The sequence below is a fragment of the Podarcis filfolensis genome, assembly GCF_964270895.1.
Source record: "Podarcis filfolensis genome assembly, chromosome: 12".
Classification (NCBI taxonomy): Eukaryota; Metazoa; Chordata; class Lepidosauria; order Squamata; family Lacertidae; genus Podarcis; species Podarcis filfolensis.
Window position 1 is genome coordinate 16,499,527 of NC_139614.1, and position 22,269 is coordinate 16,521,795.

At 45.0% G+C, this 22,269-nt stretch overlaps 1 protein-coding gene and 1 long non-coding RNA gene across 5 annotated transcripts in view; both read right to left on the reverse strand.

Annotated features, from left to right (window-relative positions):
* LOC310745556 (uncharacterized protein) overlaps positions 1-22,269 on the reverse strand; it is a 270,786-nt gene that overhangs the window by 219,793 nt on the left and 28,724 nt on the right. The window lies entirely within an intron of this gene.
* On the reverse strand, positions 646-21,792 carry LOC310745632. The gene is made up of 3 exons (XR_014540254.1): positions 21,414-21,792; positions 8,718-8,755; positions 646-1,024 (listed from the first exon to the last, which is right to left on the reverse strand). It is a non-coding gene; the product is annotated as an uncharacterized lncRNA (long non-coding RNA).

The window sequence follows — 22,269 nt, forward strand, 5'->3', positions numbered from 1 at the left end:
TATGATTCTATCCCAGCTTTCGCTTCAATGGAGTTCAAGGTGCCATTTACAGCCACCCTCACAACAACAATTGGTATGGTAATCGGTTAGGTGCGCAATCCAAACCGCTGGGCTTGGAGGGAGTCGGTGACTTCCACCACGTCAACAGCCCTGCTGCAAATGCCTGATGGGGTGGAAGGTTGTGCAGATGGGGATGGAAAAGGCCTCTGCTGCACCACCAGAGGCTGGCAGAACCAATCAGGATTGAGCTGAAGCCCTGCAGCATGCTGGAGAGTTAGGCATCCCATACCATCTTATATATGTCTACCTCAGTGAATTCAATGGGACTTATTCCCTGGTATCAGAGAGCAGGGTTGCGACCTAAAGTACTGGAATTAGAGTGACAGAATATTTCAGAGTCACTCTGTCATACTTGTGTGTTTGCTTTTCCTTTAAAAAAGGGGAGGAGATTTTGTTATCTGGATCTCCATACCTTGCAACTCACATCTCAGGTAATGCTATATCTGTATCCGGCATTTGATGAAGCAAGCTGAAATGTTCAGGCCACTATGAACCATTTCAGATCCCAGTCTTTTTAGCTCTACTGGAGAAGTGTAAATGCACTTTACAACTAAAAACAAACCCTTTAAAAATATGCAGCAGGTCTGAACATAGGCCTGTATTTTATTCTTGATCTCTATAAATTTATACACACACACACTACTATATACAGTCGGTTTAGAACAAAGATCAAAATGTTATTATTACTTTGGGTTATTTAACTTGATGCAGTTGTCTCAGATGAAAGAGGAACACTGGCTTTGTAATGCGATTTTTCATTTGACAGTACTGTAAAAATTTTAACATAGCGTTAGATGAAACAAATTGTACGCTACAAGAGAAGGATTTCAGAGGATATTGTCCACTTTTGGTTTCCTGATTTTAACACTTGAAACAGGTTGGCAATATATCCCTGCCCGCCTGGTCACAGGTTTTGAAATTCTTCTGGGAGATATTTCCCATTAGGGATCCTTCAACAATATTCCTGAAAGAGAAGAAAAGAGAATGGAAATGTTAGTAAAGTGAACATATCCATCTCTCTGCTAATCAGAATGAATTTACAGCAGAAGAACTGGCTAAATGTGAACCCAAGAAAGGATCTTGGTGGGGGAAAAGCATGTAAAGCCAGAAATCTGGAGAAGTACGCAATTTCAGTGGGTTATACCCAACAAAGTCATGGTGTGAGTGATAACTTCTCCTCCCACCTCAAGCTCCCTGCAGCCCTAAATCTGTTTCTCAGGACTGGGCATCCTTCAGAACAGATTTGGGCTGGGGAGCATATGAGAGACAAGAGGGGAAGAGAAGTTCTCTTCTGCGAGTGGAAGTCATTCCACTCAAGCAAAGGCTTTGTTGGAAATAAACCAGTTTTCTTTTGGGAGGGGAGAAAGGGGATCTAAGGATAAATTGAGGAATGGCACTGTTTGCTAGCAGAAAACAGTTACCTTACCAAGATACATTCTTCCACAGCAGCTACAAAGCAATGAGCAAGCTGATATGTACCAAATCGAATTATTTGAGAGCTTTAACAGAACTGCAAAAGGCAACTTGCAATCAGGAAGACTCATAAACTGATTTAAAAGCCGGTTTCATATTGGGGGAGAAATACTTCAGTGGGAAGTTTCCACAAGTTTATGTCCAAAGTGTATTTGTCTGACTCCAGAGGAAGACCAAAGGGCAGGGTTAGAATTTCAGAATGATTCTGCCAACATGGGTAATTTGGGACAGTAATTGAGGAATGAAATTCTATGAAAGGAAAATACATGGGATGGTCAGAGGGAACAGACGACAGGGATGCTACAGTTTTAATAGTTGTGTAGAACTGCATAACTATTAGGGGGCAGGAGCCCTGTCCTATTTTGCACCTGGCACCCTAGATACATAAGAGTATAGTACAGATTACACCTGTGATGGGGGAACTGTCGATCAACTTCAAATTATCTGAAAGACCACCTGCCCTTTTATAGACCTGTATATCATCTTATATCATCTGGGGAAGTTTGATTCATGGTACCACACCCGAAAACAGGCGTCTTCTGCTACTGACTCTGTACTGTACCATACCCTTCCTTCTACCATATGTGAAACATCATCCATCATTTGCTTCAGGCATCTTCTAAAGACATATATTTTTGCTCATAAGATTGGACCCTGTTATTACCAAATTCCTATTTTTAATTTTTATAATACTATTTAACTGGCTTTTTATGTTGCATTTCTGTTTTTTTGTAATATTGTTCATTGTTCCATGCTTTATTTTTGTACACCGCTTAGAGATTTTAAAATATTAAGTGGTTTAGAAATGCTGTTAGATAATAAAAGTAGTATTATTTCACTTGGGGAAGAATAAACACCCAAGTGACAAATGAATGGTAAAGACCCAAGCAGAGCTATTGGTCAAAAGGATGAGATGAGGCACTGTGAATTGCAAACAGGAGTCCAATATTGGAAACATTGCAAGGATGGCAAATACCCTCTGCCACAAATTTTGCAGAAGCATCGTCTCTAACAGGCAGATTGAGGAGCTAGACTGCTCCACTTGGCAGTGATTTGGTCTCCATTGGAGAAGTGTCTTCTCTGAAGCTAGATCCGAAGAGGCTTTGAAAAGCTTGTGCAAGGCATAAGAGGAATCATTAAAGGCAGGTATGATCTCCCTTATCAATCCTAACCTCATTAAGGTGATTCCAACACCATCAGCTGATCACCCCTTGCTCCACTCCTGCAATTACCCCATCCTTGTCTCTGCTCCCCTAATATAATATATGCCAGGCACAGGCAAACTCTGGCCCTCCAAATGTTTGGGACTACAATTCCCATCATCCCTAGCTAACAGGACCAGTGATCAGAGATGATGGGAATTGTAGTCCTAAACATCTGGAGGGCCAGAGTTTGCCTATGCCTGATCTATGCAAAGGCTGTGTTAACTTCAATAGTAACCTCAGTGCCTCCCCCCTTTTTTTTGAGGGGGAAATGAAAGGATGGGTGTAAACAGTAGTAGTTTCTTGTTCAGCTAAGGAAAATTTCAAGGAGACCCTATTAAATAATAATAATAGCAGACACTGATCCTGGTCTAATTGTGCACCAGTCTCTCAAATAACAACTAGTGAACACAAGAAGGTGGAAAGGAGTTGCGCTTTTGGTTCAATTTGCAGAAAGGCAAAATCTGGGTTGCTAGATGATAATGATGGGTAGGATTTGGATCATTCCATGCACCCGAAGGGGCTCTGGTCTCAAATTTCATGAATGCCTTTGCTCCAACCACCATTCTGAGATGGCTGAAGTTGACCAGAAACTTGGAGAAATGTCAAGGGCTGTGCAATTCAATGTGGGTGGGCAATGGCAAAAATCCCACTGGCATGCCTAAAGTAACTATTTTGGCCCCAGTCATTAATTACAAATGTGCTTGGGGGCGTTTCAGATGAAATAAGCACAATATGGAAGTAGGAGCAGAGGGGATCTGTGGCCTGGGATCCAAAGGGATCCAAATGACAGTAGAATGCACCTCACCATACGTGGTGGGAAAGGTTGTGACCGGGTGACCCATGTTCCTGCTCATGGGGATGGCCCAAGATATTTTGCTGCCTGAGGCGAAGAACAAACTGATGCTCCCTCTTCATCCCACAAGCAAGGACTGGCAGTTTAGTTTTACTTCAACACTGGATAGTTTTGGGGTGGGTAGGACATATGGCAAGTACAGCGCTGTCCTCCAACTGACAAGAGATGCCCAGGGAATACTTAGAGAGAAGAGCCAGGGAGCTGCCATTGCTGCTGTCCAATATTTACTGCCTGAGGTGGTTGCCCCACTTTGCCTAATGTAAGGGCTTGCTCCATCTGCTGTCCAGGTGTTGTTGATGGGGAACTCCCAATACCCTTGTGCTGTCCCCTTCTAATGGTTCTTCATCTTCAAGCTGGGCATAGTCCAGACAGTCCCTCAAACACAGGGCCTTCCTCAGGCAACCCTTCAAATAGAAGACTGCAAAATTAGGAACTATCGCTCTAGGAAAGCTGGTTCCCCAGGGCTCTCAGTGTCAGTAGTTTCACAGTGCTTTAGCTCATAGAGAACCAAAACTTTCTAAAGGGAAAGAACAGAGAAGGGGAGAGACCTAGGACCTACCACATTGAAGGACCCCAGAGGCTGCTGATTTAAAACACAGTGGTCAGATCTCTAGAAATGAACACACAGCTGCTGAATACACATAGCCTTCTGGTGGATATTTCAGGGCTAGTTCTCAAATACAGCCATGGCTGAAAGAGACCTACTATGCTATCTTAAATTATGTACAGTGGTAGGAAAAAGCGACTCCCAAGCACAGTTCAAAACTAATTAGTGGAAGTTGTTTTAGTGTTCCAGGCTCATAGCTTTAAAGAAAAATCCAGCTGAATGTATTGTATGAATGAGAAAATGCCACTGTGGGGAGCTGAGTCGTTAACTTTGGAAGCCCCTTTGGAGATGATGCTCTACTGACATTGTGAGAGGACTGCTATCTTTTCCTTTCAAAGGGAAACTTGCAAAGGAACTCCCATGTGAAGCTTTCCCCGGCACAAATCCCATGCTAAGCAAGTCTGCACTCGCTGCATTTCTGACTCTTGCGCACAGAGCCTTTGTCAGGAAAAAAGCCAGCATTAAATGTTAAATGTGAAGGCCACATTTGCTTTAAATAAGCTACTGTTTTGTGGAAGTCACCTGCCACCCATCCAACTTTCCAGATGATCAATATTCCAGTCTGTGGACCTCATATATGGCATGGGCAGAGAGAGACTCTGTCTTGAATAAGGCCAAGTAGGTGTGTGGAACCTTTGGCCCGCCAAAGGCTGCTGAACTGCAACTCCCATCAGCCTCAGCAAGCATGGCAAATGGCAAGGGATGTTGGGAGTTGCAGTTCAGCAACATCCGGAAGGCCAAAGGTTCCCCATAACTAAGGTTCACAAAAGGATGGATAGGTGAGATACTAATGGTTGCACCCATGTTTCGATTCTTGGTTGGTCGAAACCTGTGTGCACACACACATGCATGGATGTGCCTGTCCTTTACAACCAGGTTGGTTGGTTCTTCGCAGAATAATACAATTAAATTCCTGGCTGAAATTAACACCAGAACATCAAGTTCAATGTAAAGGCAGCAGGTGTGCCGCTATGATAAATCTCTTTAGAAAGGGGCACAAAAGCTGTTGAACAGATGCAGTAATCACAATAATTAGAAGAATTGTGTTGCACAGGAACTGGAGGGAAAACATGAATTGAAGTCCAAGTTATCCTACTGAGCAGAGACAGGAAGGCAGGAAATCTCCCGAAGGAAGAATTCATGGGGGAGTTTTATTCCTAAATAATATAGCATCCATTCCATAGGAGTTAAGTAGGAAGAAAACAATGACATTTGCTCATACCTGTACACTTTTATATACCAAGGTGCTTTATTAAAGGTTTCATATTTAGGTAGGTCTATTATGCAGTCATGTAAGATACCTGCTGATAAAGGTTTTGTCTGGCTTTTAAAAATAGAATGTGTTTGAATGATTTAAACAGTAATTTGAGTAACTAGTATTGCAGACTTAGACATGTCTACCCAGAAGTGCCATTGTGGTCAATAGGCCTTACGATCAAGTAAGCGGGAATAGGCTTGCGGTCTGAAATCTGTATTTTCAACAATATAAATAGCTTGAAGACAAAGATTCATTTTATGGTCTAGACCAGGGGTAGTCAACCTTTTTATACCTACCTCCCACTAATGCATCTTTCTTGATGGTAAAATTTCCTTACCTCCCACCAGTGCTGCAGTAACATATGCCATAGAACCCCCTACCACCCACCCGGAATCCTGAAACGCTCACTAGTGGGCGGTAGGGGCCAGGTTGACTACCCCTGGTCTAGACAGTGGAGATGCAGACCAGGCATTTTCTGATTCAGAGGTGGGGAATCTGTTGACTTCCAGGTGAATCCGGACTACAACCACCTAACCACCCTTGACTGTTCTTCCTGGGACTGATGGAAGAAGGACCCCTATTGTATCTACAGAGCCACATGTTTCCTAACACCGACCTAATTTCTTCCAGCACGTTCATCTGCTTTGTCCAAAAGGGCTGTTAACTCATCAGGAAAATGGCATGATATTTTTTCCAACGTGGGGCTAACTTGGTGGCATCTGCATATTAATATTAACAAAGGAACGCCCTTCATCAGCATTTCTCAGTTGGGGAGAAGTAGCGAAGGGACAGCCTCGACTCCCACACTCCACTAGATCTGACACAGCTGGACACAAGAGGATGAAACTTGGCTGCCAGAGCAGCCTAAAGATGTTGGCTCGGTCCCTGAATGCAAAGGAGGCGAGGGGCAGGATGGAGGAAGGAGAAGTCAAGACAGAATGCAACAGCAGCAGCAGCAAATGATGGAGTTTTCTGGGAAACTCCTCAGAGGCAGCAAGAAAAGCAAGATGAGGCTAGATGCATGTGGTTGTCAGTCTAGCAACTGCACAGGCCTGGAGACACCTGAGTGCAAGGATAGATGTATGTAAAACTTGGTATGGGAATTAAGCCTCGCAGGAATAATTAAGCCTCAAGGGAACCTGCGTGATGAGATGAGATTCAGATCTCCTCCAACAAAGGAGAAAGTGTCTCATCAAGTCTCCTCTGCAAAGTTGTATTCTGTTGCGTCCTTCAGGGAGTATGACCCTTGCATGTCCATAAAACTGACCTCACGGACCTACAACTGCCAGTACTGTTAACAAACTACAGTGGTACCTCTGGATACGAACGGGATCCGTTCCGGAGCCCCATTCGCATCCAGAAGCAAACGTAACTAGCGATGGCACGTCTGCACGCGCGTGCATCGCTTTTCGCCGCTTCTGCGCATGATGTCATTTTGAGTGTCTGCGCATGCGCAAGCGGCGAAACCCAGAAGTAACACACTCCGTTACTTCTGGGTTGCCGCGGAGCACAACTGGAACACGCTCAACCTGAAGTGCATTCAACCCCAGGTATGACTGTACACTTCCCAGGATTCTCCAGGACTGTTAAAGTAGTACAAGAATGCTTTAAAAGTACCGTATGGTGATTGCTAAAATTCAAGAGCCATTTTTTAAATGAATAAAAAAACACGGTTGTTATTTTTGTTCATTACAGTTTTATAAAGCTTTAAAGGCAGTGGTGAGACCAATCTTTGGTCCACGAGGCCATTTCCCCCAAATCGTATCCAGGTGTAATGAAATAATATGTAATGTCAGGTATGTGGCAGGTGAAGACACATCTGCAAAAGGAGGAGGAGGAGGAAGAAGAGCCTTAAATTGTGTTCCTGGTTGTCCCTAGAAAATGCTGGGCTCACATTTGGCATCTTTTAAATTTGGCACCAAACACAAGCCCCACTGGGACTGGTTCCAACACAGGATTTCCTGACTGGAGCTCTTGGGTGCAGCAGATCCGTGGCGAAAAGCAGTGCTGACTGCAGCTTCTGCTGGGATCAGCAAAGGGATCTTCCTTTGCAGCTTGCCATGAATTCAAGCCAGCCTGCAACGAAACTTTTTGCAGATTCCGCACACATATCTCCAAGGGTATGAATCTAATGGAATGGGCCCATACTTGCTGGCTCCATCCTAGCCTTGTGCTCCCGGGGGCAAAGGAAGCTAAGGGACAAAGAGCCCTGAGGCCAGTTGCTGGTTTTGTTGCAATTGTTGTATTGTGAGCTGGCAATCCTAAGCAGCCGGGGGGAGGGGGGCGTTCCTAAGAAATACTGGAGAGTGGTCTGATTTTCACACACTGATTTGGCCTAAACCAGGGGTCAGCAAGGCTTATCTTGCCTGGGCCAGATCGGTCCCGCAGAGATCCCTCCCTGGGTTGGATCGTGCCTGCCTGCTATTTTTGGCGTCTGAGCATGTGCAGATGCTATTTTCGGCGTCTGCATCTGTGCAGATGTGATTTTCAGCGTCTGCGCATGCATAGACGCAATTTTCGGCACCGCAGAAGCAAGTCCCCGCACCGCGCTGCACCGGTTTAGCACAGCGCACAAGCTGGAAACTCGGTTCAGGGGAGGCTCAGGGGACGGTCAAACGACCTCCACGGGCCGCTTCTGGCCCATGGGCCTTAGGTTGCTGACCACCGGCCTAAACAATCAATTTTTGAGAGCTTTGGGTTTTTCAGTTGTGCTACAAGCAGATTTGAATGGGGGGAGTAAATGAAACTGGTGTGATTCTGGGGCTGCTCTCCTGATTCCCTGTAATACATGTTCAGCTATACTAAGTAGATTGCAGAACAAAACAAAGAAATCCTAAGCCTTCAAATGAGGACTTTTGAGTCTATAAAACGCTTTCTGGATTTCCGACAGCTCAGCAAACACAACGCCCCACGATGAGAGCGGGGTGTGTATATTTCTCCAAATATTTTTTTTTCTAGCAGCACGGCAATGCATTGACCTACTAATTCATATTCAGATTGCTAGTCCTAGAAGCACACACCCAAAACACAAAAGCTGCATGATTATGCTTGATGAAGAAGTGCCAATTGAAAACTGAAATGGCTTATGGAAATGCAAGCAAAATTTCCCAGGTTTAACCCATTTCTCATTCATGTCCAATAGCCGAAGCAGATGATTTTAATGTGTTTACAGTCAACTCATTAGCTGGGAGGTACAGTATATGGAGGGGCAAAAGAGAACTCTAGCACAGAAACATGTATTGAATGGTGGTCATTTCTTACCATAGTCAATGAACTCCTGAGGATTTCAGTGTGAATCTCTGAAAAAAGAGAAAAAAAGTTTTAAAACCTTCTTTAGCTAATTAAGAGTTTAACTTTTTTTAAAAAAAACTATTGGCAACATAATTCTATATGTTGAGTTAAATAAATGAATACTTATCTGATTGTTTCCTGGGATCCTTTTGTGCTTGTAATTCTTGAGTTAAGAGGAATTTTGTTTAAAAATGTGTAATTATGAAGATTTGGAAAAAGGAACTTGAGAGCAAATTACAGCTTGGCTTTAAGAAGTGAAATCGTTCAGGGTTCAACAGTAAATGCTGGTGCTTCAAGTTATACAGGAAAAGTACAAGGTAAAACAAAAAAGGATAATGTGCATTATGTGGCCTGTAATAATATTTTGTCTCAGGTTTATAGTGCAATGCGGCAACTCTGGTTGACAGAAGGGAGAGAGCATCCTCAATCACTGGTTAATGAAATAATGAACATGTCTTGGTCAAGTATTTTCTGACAGGGTTTTTTAAAAGCTTAACTGCAGATCTTTCAAATGCTCCTAAAGTACAAAGGTTGCAGAATATAGCCTTTTAAGAGGTGCATGTTACAAAGCAACACCCATTCCCATCAATCCCTGTTGTCAAGGTCACAGCAGCCAAGGCAAAAACTTCATTGCCTTTCTTCAGCAAGAACAGAATAAGAGCAGGAAACTCTTGACTTTTCTCACACACACACACACACACACACACACACACACAGTACCTCAAACTATATACAATACTGAATAACTGGTGCAAATTGATCCAATTTGCATTGCTCTTGCTAACCAGATGGAGGGAGGGACTGGAAGGGACAAAGTTGCACCCACTGGTCACAGGAATCTCTTGACTCTGAGATTTCTCCAGTCTCTGCCCATGCGTTCCAGTTCTTATGGTTACAAAGGAACCCAGGTTAAGGCAACAGGTATCTCAAACTAAGGAAATGTCATGGACTTGTTGGATGCAGAAGAATGGTGGGAGGAACCAGCTGGGGAACCACTAAGGAAAGAAGGCTCAGGGCCCAGAGAGTGGTGGTGGGACAACAATGAGTGGTCAGAGGGAAAAGAGTTGGGAGCTAAAAAGGTAACAGGGCTTAGTGAGCTGGGAGAATCTGTGGCAGAAAGAAGACCAGAATTATAGGCAGAAGCTGAAGCAGGGAGAGGAGGGAGGTCAAGAGGCATAGATGAGTCAGGCTGGTGTAGGGCTGGGCAATATATAAATATATCGTCTAACACCGGTTTGATGTTCACATCGTGTTAATTGTTTCATAATATTTGAGCTGGCAATATATCGCAAATCACAATGTGTGTAAGGGCTAGGCCAGGCATAGGCAAACTCCGGCCCGCCAGATGTTTGCGACTACAATTCCCATCATCCCTGATCACTGGTCCTGTTAGCTAGGGATGATGGGAATTGTAGTCCCAAACATCTGGAGGGCCGGAGTTTGCCTATGCCTGGGCTAGGTGATATCTGGTTTTCAACATCGTGATAACTCACCAACTAAACATTGTGATAACTCACCAGCTAAACACTGAAATGTTATCATCAACTAAACCTCACCATATCACCAGCTAAACCATATCACCATTGTCCTGATTGTCTCTGCGTCGTTCCTTCCTTAATTCACGTATCGTGATATATCGATATACCATTATGTTTAGCTGGTGATATATCATGATAATGAAAACCAGTTATTGCCCAGCTCTAGACTGGTTAAGAGTCACAGGTGTCTTGCCTTCCTCCTGCAATAAGCTCCCCTTCGCCTCTGCCTCCCAGAACCAGAAGAGGCATCAAAAGGGTGGAGGAGAGGTTGACTTCACGTAGGCGCAGTCTCCAATTGCTTCGGGGAAAACCCTGGAGAGGAGGGGATGGTGTAGGGAGGTGGGGACTTTCAGTCTCAGCAACTGAGCCATTGGGGCAAGACCTAGGGATGAGCTTCTGTGCTCATTAGGCCTGACACTCCTCCAAGTCTGTGCAGATCGTGTTCTTGCTAATGAAGAGTTAACTCCAACTTGCAGTGTGATTTACTGCTGGCTCCTTCCTGTCAGCAAGGCAAAGGATCCAGCACAACACTCAGGCAAAGAAAGCTACTGACCTGGTGTCTATAGCTCCATTAAAAGTGGGCGATCCTCTTCTAAGACAGTGCCTGTGATTTGCATTTTTTAATAAGTACATGTATTTAAAATAAGTATTATTTATTTAAAATAATGTGCTGCCAACTTAACCAGGGGCACCTTTTTAGTGGATCAAATGTTTTTCAGTTAATTAATCTAACCAGCTAATCAACTAAACGTTGCAACCCTGCTCAGCAGATACCATGACAATAGATTAAAAGGAAGCCTATCAAGCAGGAATACCATTAAGAGTAGACCAGGGGCTCCCCACATTTCAGAGCTTTGTAATTGTTCCTCTGTAGCACGTACATGCCTGGCAAGCTCACAGGTTCTATGCACTGAATAGCTGTAGTTATAAACAAGGAAATCAGCTTGCGTGGCGGCACATGCCAAGAAAGGCACAAGTCCCTTAGCTTAAAAAGAACAATGCCGACTTAGCCCCTTTTAATTACGAGAAAACCCAGAAAACCACTGCTTTTTTCTGCCATTTAATTTCAAAACCCATTATTATTGTCATCAGTATTTCAAAGGACAAAGCTATAGCCTGTTCTGAAAACCTCTTTCTCTGCCTTGCAGAAATAAATTCCCCCAACCTATAACTGAAATGGAACATGCTACGTAGGAATTTCACACTTCCTGTAGGAAATGCATAATGTTTGAAGCCATCCTCAGTGGATTACTGGAAGGGCACTCCGGCTTCAGCTTACAAAGCACTGCTAGAGCATGTAGAGTTATTGATTTATCTTACAGAATTCTGCTATGCAGTGTAGTTCTTTCTGATTTAGCTTTTATAGCACTGCGGGGATCATTTAATATTTTTTTTTTCTCCCCAAAAGACCTCTGATGTACTTTATTAATCAGAACATGTACCTTGCATCAAGTCAAATTTTAAGAAACAATAACCCGGTTCGGATCTAAAATACCGATTTCTGGACACTGCCCTTTGCTCGCATTTATTGACTCCTCCCTGTTCATCTTCTCTCCCTATCTTGCTTTAATCAAGTAGGATTGCAGCTTCAGCTAAAATTTCCTTCTGAAGAAGAAATGCACTGATGGTCAAGGTCGATGGAAAATTGACATTTATGACCAGCCGTGTATTTCCTTCCAATGCCTATGCATCTACAATTCAGGAGACTTTCTACATGTGGGGCTATAATTATGGTTCCTCCAACTCCCATCCAGCTTCTTTCATCTTTTTGTTGTTGTTCTACAATTCAATGTAGTTTTGTTGTTGTTGTTAAGTCTTATGAAAAGGTAGTGTCAGGTTAAGTGGCAGGGTAGAGGGCAGAGAAAGGGCTGGTTTAAACCAAGGACAGCCAACATGGCCCCTTCCAGATATTGTGGTTTACAAATCCCATCATCCTTCAACCTTGCCCATCCTGACTAAGGGCTGGTGGGATTTGTAGTCCTTCTAGAGAGCACCGTGTTGGCTACCCCTGGTTTATCTCTTTCTTCCCCAACAGCCATTTTGTGCCTCAAATTTCCCTACCCCTGGTTCCTTTTCTCCCCCAAACGTGAAAGATACATGGATCTACATGTTTCCATCCGTCTGGAAAAAGAGCAGCTAGGGGAATGGATTGAGTAGAAAAAAAGGCTGGGAAAGAAAGAGAAGGTGTGTAGAGCATAAGGTGTAGAGGCAATGGCCAGATTCAATTCCTGGCATCTCCAGGTAAGGCTGCGAGAGATCACTGTCGGAAACTCTGGAGAACTTTCACCTGTCAACATAGGTGACACTGAGCTAGATTGACCAATACACCAACACAACCTTGACCTTCTTGTATTCTTGCTGTTCTAACATGACCAGAGCAGAGTGGGATGAATCCAGGGGGAGAATGTCAACTTCCTGATACTTAAGAGCTAACCCGTACCTTCTTGAATCTACCTGCACATTTTTCTCTTGGCAGCATGTCACATCATACGCCCATTCTCACCCCCACCTCCCCTTCTAATGCAGTATTCATAGTGGCCTCTGTCCCTTCTTGCACCTTCCTGCGGATTTTCACACTATCAGATCTCCCAGCTTTTAGTAACAACACGTACAGAATTGTTGTAGCACTCCATTATGCACTCATTAAATTTAATGCATTCTTCTGAACGACTTTCCTAAAGGAATTGCATCTGACCCTCTCTCTTGGCCTTTTCTAGGGCATCTGTTTCGTGCTGTTCCCAATATCACCACATCTTCCTATCCCACAATTTCAAGAACCATCCCATCTGTTAAACCTGTCACTTCTGAAAAGGAGCCTTTAGTCTCTGCCTTAACAATATGCACCACAAAGTACTTCTTTGCCTGTGATTATCCATCGCTTTCTTCTCCTATTCAACACTTGCTTCTGCATGGCCCAAACTAGCCTAAATACCGTATTTTTCCGTCTATAAGATGCCCCCATGTATAAGAAGCCCCCTATTTTGGGGGGACTCAGATTTCAGAAAATGGGGGGAGATGGCCTCATGTATAAGATGCCCCCTAATTTTTGACATCATTTTTTAGGAAAAAAGCAACTTAGTCTTATACACGGAAAAATACAATATATGGGGAGGGACTCTACCCTACAACCACACATTAAGGAACTCACTGGTAACAACCACCACCACCACCACCACAAAAAAATATATATTATTACTTGTACTCTGCCCATCTGACTGGGTTGCCCCAGCCACTCTGGGTGGCTTCCAGCAGAATATAAAAGAACACACGATGCATCTGACATAACTCCCATATCTACAGATTGTTAAGCATGTTGCACAGGCAGCATACATACCTTTTTAAGGCAACTGATGAGGGCTTAGAACATATGTGACTCTCCAGATGGCACTAGATTCTAATTCCCATTAGCTCTAGGTCAGCATGGTCAATGGTTAGAGGTGATGGGAGTTGTAATGCAGCAATATCCGGAGGGCCACAGGTTCCCCATCCATGTCTTAGAACATGGCTTCCCAAATGGGTCTCCAACTGTTTTTGGACTACAATTCCCATCATGCTGGCCACTGGTCCTGCAAGCTAGAGATGAGATGATGGGAGCTGTAGACAAAACCTGGCTTAGAACTTCTGTTAATAGAGGCTCAGAACTTACAGGGTTAAGAGTTCTGAGTGATGACGCCTCACATTCTGAGGGCGGGCATAGAACACGGAAAGGGAGTGGTTTCTCTGTGTTCTTTCAGTCTGTGTGTTTGCTCTATGGAGAAAGGAGCAACATGGGCGAACTCTCGCCAGGCCGGAGATTTATAGCTATTGTGTTTTGCTAAGGAATAAAGACTTTAAGTTAAGGAGAGCTGCGTGTCAGCCTGAGTTATTGCCACCACACGACAGAACGTTTCAAGCTTCTACTTCCGCTGTGTTTTACGCTCTGCTGAGTCAAAGGTCTTTGGGAAGGGTCAGAGGAGGCGCAGAGAAGTGTGCCGGACCCCTGGACGTAATTGACTCATTCGAACAGGTTATGGGAGATCAGCAATAAAGATAAGCAACGTTCGTGCGTGTGAGAGGCCAGCCGATGAGACGCTGGGAAAGGGAAACTGCAGGCAGTATCGGCTGAGGAGCAGCCAAAGGCCAGCTAAGGAGAAGCTGGTGCCAGCTAGAGCGAAGGGAGCTCGCTGGGAAGGATCTGCCGGACCGGAGGTACCTGTAAGTAAGCTGGGCCCCCGGGGAGAGATGGCAGACAGCCAGAAATCGCGTGCAATCCCTTTTGAAGAGGCAGACGGGAAGGAGCCCTGGGGAGAGTGGCAGGCACTGAGAAGAGTGGGAGCCACACCAGAGGGGGCTAGAAGCCAGCCTGGGGAACGCCCAGAGATTCCAGGAGGGGCTGTGGGACGCCCTGGAAGCCCAAAGTGGGCTGAAGCCGTGTCTGAAAGCTGCTGCGATGCTTTGACACGCCAGAGAGGTGAGCAGCCGTGTGCTGGGAAGCTGCTGAAAGCTGGGAAGAGGAAAGCAGTGGCTAGCTGTTCCTCTGGAGGCTGTGCCCCTAAGTTTGGGGGTGCAGGCCGGAAAAGCCATTCCAAGGGTCTTGAGAGTGCCCAGGCTGTTTGGCAGGAGCTGGAAGGGGTTTGCAGAGAAACCACAGCAGAAGCCAAAAGCCATTTTCCCAACGGCAGAAAAGCCTCGAGGAGGGCTGCTGGAAAGGTTGGGGGGGCAGAAAAGACCAAAGGCAAGTTTGCAAAGTTTTCCATTCGTTGCTGTTTTGTTTGCGGTTCTCCGGAGCACCTGCGCCGAAGCTGTCCACAGCGAGACAAAGGGCAGGAAAGTCCCAAGGACATTTCCCATGGGAACCAGCCCGGGAGAAGAGGCCAGCGTGGAAAGTCCCAGGGTCGGCCGGAAGGGGAAGAAAAGGCTTATCAGCTGACTGCGTCGATGGTGGTTTTGGACAACAACAACACCTGCAGGAAGGCAGTTGCTAAGGCAACAAAGAAGGACAACTCCAGAGGGGGGAGAGTCCTACGTTGGGTTGTTGACTCGGCTGCGAATGCCCATCTGGTAACAGCGCCGCCTGATGGACAAATGTGGAACTGCAAGGCTGTTTCAACTGAGAAAACAGTTAGATTTGCTACAGGTTCACAGGGACGTATAACCCATGTTTCTAATATGTTTGTCTCTTTTTTACAGGCTGAATTGAAGGTTTATGTTCTCCCTGAGTTAAAACATTGCCTGCTGTCTGTACCTTGTCTTTTACAGGAGGGATATTCTGTGAGTTTTGAAAACAATGTCTGTACCATTTCCAGAGGTGGAGTGCAACTGGTACGTGTTGGGAGAAATCAGAACAATCTCTTTGTTCTGGAATCACCTCTGGAGGGTGAGGGGAATGTTGGGAAAGCCACTGATCACACTCATGTGTCGTGTGCTTGCGTGTGGCACAAGAGGATGTCACATGGGTCCTGTGAGGACGTCCAGATGTTATCAGAGTGCACCAAAGGTTGCAAGGTAAAAGAGTGTGGTAAACCTTTGAATTGCAAGGCTTGCAGGAAAGCCAGAAACAAGGGATTTAGCCATCCCAGGATAGAGAGAGTGACCACAAAGCCTTTTGAGCTTGTGCATGCAGACCTTATAGGTATGCCACAGCCAAGTCTGGGCAAGGCCAAGTGGCTGTTGGTGCTGACAGATGATTATACTAGGAACGCATGGGCATTCACGCTGAAAGCTAAGGAGGAAGCAGCGCAACTGATCAAAGATTGGGTTGCAGAGGTGGAACAGAGGTTCTCCACCAAGGTGCAAGGTTTCCAGTTTGACCGTGGTTCAGAGGTCACTGGGTCTGCTCTAAAGAGTTTCTTTCGCCAGAGGGGGATACGTCACAAGGTGACTTCGCCTCAGAAGAGTGGCGTGGCAGAGCTGAGGAGTAAGGCTCTGGTCCGAGCATCCGAGATTCTACTGGATGACTCTGGTTTGCCTCACAGTTTTTGGGGGGAGGCGGTAAAGACGGCCAATTTCACGATGAACAGGTGCTACAATGCAGTGGTAGGTGACACCCCATATTTCTTGCTCAACGGACAGAAGCCGCTTGTGCATTTCTTCCGTTCGTTTGGTTGCAGGGCCATGGTGCCTGTACCAAAGTGTTTGCAGCAAGAGGGTGGTCCAAAGCACCAGGAAATGATCTTCTGTGGGTATGAACCCGCGACAAAAGGGTGGAGGTTCGCATACCCAGAAGGTGATCAGACCAAGCTTCTGGTCAGCAAGCTTGCTGAGTTCAAAGAGCAGCAGGGAAATAGGTCAAGGCTCAAAGTCAGCCATGACACTGTCTCGGATTGTCTGTCTGAATCCGAATCTGAGCAGGAGGGAGAGCCAGGTAATGGTGATCTGGTCGATGATCAGGATCAGGACCAGGGGGAGGCGTCTCCACAGGTTGTGAAAGGAGTGTCCAAGAGTGAGCCCTCATCTCCTGTGCGCATAATGGAGAAAGCTCACAGACGTGTCAAGTCAGAGGGGGAGTCTTCTGATGAGGAAGACGCACATGCTGGCCCCAGTGGGTCAGGAGAAGAATCCCAGTTTGTGCCCAGGCGGTCTTCACGGGCAACAAAGGGAATTCCACCTGAGAGGTTTCAGGTCACAAATGCGTGGGTTGGTTTCGCACAGTGCGAACCTGCGGTTTGTGAGGTTCAACAGGTGCCTAACAACGATGCCGGGAAGGGGCGGAAGGCAATGGGGAAGGTGTTGAACACTCAGAAGTCCCCTCAGAACGTGATTCGAGAGGGGGTGTTAATAGAGGCTCAGAACTTACAGGGTTAAGAGTTCTGAGTGATGACGCCTCACATTCTGAGGGCGGGCATAGAACACGGAAAGGGAGTGGTTTCTCTGTGTTCTTTCAGTCTGTGTGTTTGCTCTATGGAGAAAGGAGCAACATGGGCAAACTCTCGCCAGGCCGGAGATTTATAGCTATTGTGTTTTGCTAAGGAATAAAGACTTTAAGTTAAGGAGAGCTGCGTGTCAGCCTGAGTTATTGCCACCACACGACAGAACGTTTCAAGCTTCTACTTCCGCTGTGTTTTACGCTCTGCTGAGTCAAAGGTCTTTGGGAAGGGTCAGAGGAGGCGCAGAGAAGTGTGCCGGACCCCTGGACGTAATTGACTCATTCGAACAACTTCATCACTTCGAAAGTCTTTCCACGTAATTGCCCTCTGAGGCAGATATAAATGTTATAAAGTACTTCACAAGTTATGTCTCCTACATCTTTTAAGACTATGACAAAATGAACATCTATGTTTGTATTTGCTATGCAGAGAGACACATTATATTGACCTTAATTTTCAGCTGCCACCAAGTCCTGCTTCCATTTCAAAGCAGATTACTGTAGTTTACACTTGTGAGCAAATTACCAATAACAGGTGGTTGTTGTTGTTTTAAAAAAGAATTGTACAGAAAGGCTGGAAGTCATTGAGAATTAATAATTATTACTGTTACTACTCAGTTGTGCTTTTGTACATCTCCTTCACACTTTGTTTACTTTCAGCTTTCTTTATTATCAACTAGTGCAGGTTTTAAATGGTGAGATATGAACCTCAGAGTTCTTATTCTGCGTGGCGACCAAAGTCATATATTTAATAAACCAAAACTTTAACCTCGATCTTGAGTTTTGCTGCAGTTATAGCTTTTTGTTATCAGGAAGCTTCAAAAGGCCTGCAGTGCCGTAAAACATTGCTAAGCTGTGTGTTTTGTTTTGTTTTTTAATATCTATATATTTTAAAGGAGCCATGATAAATAAGGCCATGCCATGCATTAAAAGAAGAAGAAGAAGCCTTCTTATCCTCAGGGATTTCTTTATTTTTCTAGTTATTTCTTTGTGTGTGTGTGTGTGTGCGTGTGTGCGCACAGTGGTACCTCTGGTTGCGAACGGGATCCGTTCCGGAGGTCCGTTCGCAACATGAAAAGCCCGCAACCTGAAGCGCCGTATCTGCGCAGGTGCACGGTGCAATTTGGTGCTTCTGCGCATGCGCGAGAGGCGAAACCTGGAAGTAACCCTTTCCGGTACTTCCAGGTCGCCGCGGGATGCAACCTGAAAAAAAGTAACATGAAGCAAACGTACCATGAGGTATGACTGTGTGTGTGTGTGTGTGTGTGTGTATTCTTCATATTTTAAACTTTCAGTTTATGAAAATGCATATAACAATCCCATTACACCTCCCCATATCTTTATCCCAACGTTCAGCCATATATCGTCACCAAAGAATGGTTCACATCTATAAAAACAGTTTCTACCCGAGAGCTGTGGCCCTTTTGAATGCTGTAACTCGATAGTGTGACTTGGGAGATTGATGGGTGTGGGTGTGGGTGTGGCTGGAATGTGGTTTGTGGGTTGTTGTTGTTGTTTTGCTTTTGTTGTTTTTAAGGGATGGCATCCAATTTCGTTGCACTTGTGCAATGTTGCACGTGTGTAATGACAATAAAGAATCTATCTATCTATCAAAAAGAGAGAGGGCAGAGCAGGTATACAAGGAAAGGGGAACGGAGTCGTTGTTAAAGAAGAGAGACCCAGTGGGTAACACTGGAACAAAGTGGTGAGTTGTAAATGGGCATCTATAGCCACCTGGAACCAGGTAAGTATTCTCATACAGTACTTGTACAAAGCTGCTGCAGCTGACTTGGCAGACCTTGCTCCTCTGACGGGCAGCAGAAGAGATTGCATAATACCTCCTCCTCTCACTTCTACAGTCTGACGGCAACCCCTTTGGTCATTTGCCATGCAGTGCCACTGTACATTGCAGAAGATGTTAAGATGTGCCTGGAGTGACGGCCAGGCCTGCAGTGCCTCTCACCTTTGCCATACGTAGCCTGGAAGGATGTCAATGCATTCGCACTACCTTGGAGATGTGCACATTCCGGGAGAAGATCATAGGAGGCAGACATAGGTAAAAGGTAAAGGACCCCTGGACGGTTAAGTCCAGTCAAAGGCGACTATGGGGTTGCAGCCCTCATCTTGCTTTCAGGCCGAGGGAGTTGGTGTTTGTCCACAGACAGCTTTCCAGGTCATGTGGCCAGCAGGACTTAACCACTTCTGGCACAACGGAATACCGTGGCGGAAACCAGAGCAGTGCATGGAAACGCTGTTTACCTTCCTGCCGCAGCGGTACCTATTTATCTACTTGCACTGGCGTGCTTTCAAACTGCCTTTAAACTACCTTTAAAGCACTATAATACCACTTTGAACAGTCATGGCTCCCCCCTGCCCTGCCCAAAATGGGAGGTGTAGTGTGTTAGGGGTGTTGAGAGTTGTTAAGAGGTGCCTATTCCCCTCACAGAACTACAATTCCCAAGGTTCCCTGTTAAACCACCCTGGGACTTCTGCTGGTAGTTCTGTACTCCTTTCATTGGTGCTGCTCTGCACCCTCACTGAATGTTTCTGCCTAGCTGTAATGCAACGTTGAACTATGATAATGCTTCTTGTTTGTCTGGAATGGAGAATACAGAGAGGTGCCTGAGTGTGTGTAGAAACTACCCCACTGTATAAAGGTTAATTCGTATTTGTTGCTCTGCTCCTGCCTACGGCTGGCATGCAGCTCCCAATGAAGTTGCTCGGAAGGGGCTCCCAGGGTGAAAATGGTTCCCCATCCGCGATGTAAAGCTTAAAAAAGAGCAAAATTGGGCAGGTGGAGATCAGTCTTTCTGGCACATGGGCAGAAAGAAAAGAAAAAACACATGCTAGGCCACAACAGTTGCCCTCCTTAGAGCCAGTGTGGTGTAGTGGTTAAGAGCGGTAGACTTGTAATCTGGTGAACGAGGTTCGCTTCCCCGCTCCTCCACATGCAGCTGCTGGGTGACCTTGGGCCAGTCACACTTCTCTGAAGTCTCTCAGCCCCACTCACCTCAGAGAGTGTTTGTTGTGGGGGAGGAAGGGAAAGGAGATTGTTAGCCGCTCTGAAACTCCTTCGGGTAGTGATAAAGCGGGATATCAAATCCAAACTCTTCTTCTCCTTATAGTGGCTTTTCCTGGCATTGCAGGACTGTGTGGGTGTAATGAGGCTCTTGGGTTAATGCACAATGCCAGGCCTTAACTCTGCAGAAGTACAACCATTGCGTCCAATCCTAAAATAGTTAATGCGGCAGCAGTGTCTGGTTTTTTTTTTTAAAAAAAAACCTATTAACTATATTTTGATGATTATATGACATCTCCTGTTTTCAAAGTCTATTTTATTGCTATTTTTCATAAATATCTCATGCCCTTTTATGCAAACCGCGTAGATTTTTAAAAGTTAAAGCCAGCAAAGGAATACATATACAAACATTTACCCCTAAAATTGCAGCCTGTGTTCACTCACGCCGAGTAGAACCAGTGCTTTTCTTCTAGGAAAACAAAACAAAAGGTTCCAGTACTGCGTTCCCTTGAATACCCCCAGAAAAAAAAGTACTGAGTAGAACTGACTTGTAGAAAGGAGCTTTCATGATTTGAAAACAGAGACAGTGTGTGTACTTTTGTAACCCAAGAAAATCTTTAACAATTTTTTTTTAAAGTACATTTTAATTAAAAGCACAAGAAGGCATCCAAATTTGATAAGATTTCTCTGGTGAAAACCACAATGCAAGGAATTATTAAGGGAAACGGACATTTGTCTTGGATTCCCCCGGTTCTGAAAAGCGCAAGTTATTTCAGGTCAGCATAGATGTATGCTTTTAATCAGAGAACTTTGGCTCCTTTTCCTGGCACTGAGCAAGGAAACACACTATAATAATCCCAACAGAATAGGCAGTGGAATGGATCAATGCATTGGTTAGGATAATAACTTAAGAGCACTAGTGCCTTATATGAGGCCGCAAGCTTCTTCCTGCTCTCCGTGCTTCCAATTAGAATTTAGGCCCTCATTCCGGCTGGATACAGCGGCAAGCCTTGCAGACACCTAGGGCTAAATAAGCCAACCAGCAGAGGCCAAGAGGGTTGTCAAAGTAGGGTACATTTAATATATTGAGTTGACAGAGAGCAACCTCATTATTGCTGAAACGTGCTCTCTTCCTGCTAACCTCTTTGATCCTCTGTCTCCCGTGCCTTTTCAAACCCCCTCCCCACAGCTCAATAAGGATTATTCTCCCTTGCACACTCATAAGGGTTTTTAAAGCCTGGGTAGTTGCATTTTAAGAGCTCTACCTTAGTCATAATAATCCCCCGGTGCTGAACGAGATGCTGGAAAGGCGGTTGAGTTGTTTATTCATAAAGCTCCACAGCTCCCACCCACAGGGCTTTCGACCGGGTTTCTGGCGGGAGCAAGAAACCTAGTTGGCTTAATGAGAAATAACTGCATAGCCCTCACTATGCAAATATCTATATTCTGACTGGCTGAAATAAAGAGGCGGGACCATGCAAGGGGCAGGAAGTGAGGTTCTCCATTGTAAACCTTTTGCTATGCAATGGTCTTTCTTTTCCTCGTTTAACTTGGAATGCCCAAGTCTGTCCCTTTTGAATTCCCTTAATTTCTCTGTTTCCCAGTCTTTAATTCAGTCCATGTTTCCAAATCAGTTTGCAATCCGGCACCAAATCCTTGTAAAAATTATCAGCACTTTCCTGCACATCTCTTCTCATATACACAGGATGTCATTTTAGCCTAATATACACATTTCCGCCAGCACACTCCCCCATTGTTGTTTTTTAATTATTAATTGCATTTTCACCAATGCATCCATCCATTTCAAAATGCACATTTCCCCCAAAGTTGGGTATACAGTGGTACCTCGGGTTAAGTACTTAATTCGTTCTGGAGGTCCGTTCTTAAGCTGAAACTGTTCTTAACCTGAAGCACCACTTTACCTAATGGGGCCTCCTGCTGCCACCAGAAGACAATTTCTGTTCTCATCCTGAAGCAAAGTTCTTAACCCAAGGTAATATTTCTGGGTTAGCGGAGTTTTTAACCTAAAGCGTATGTAACCTGAAGCGTATGCAACCCGAGGTACCACTGTATATCTTTGGCTGGACAACTGCACTGCAAAATTTGGAGAAGTGCACATTT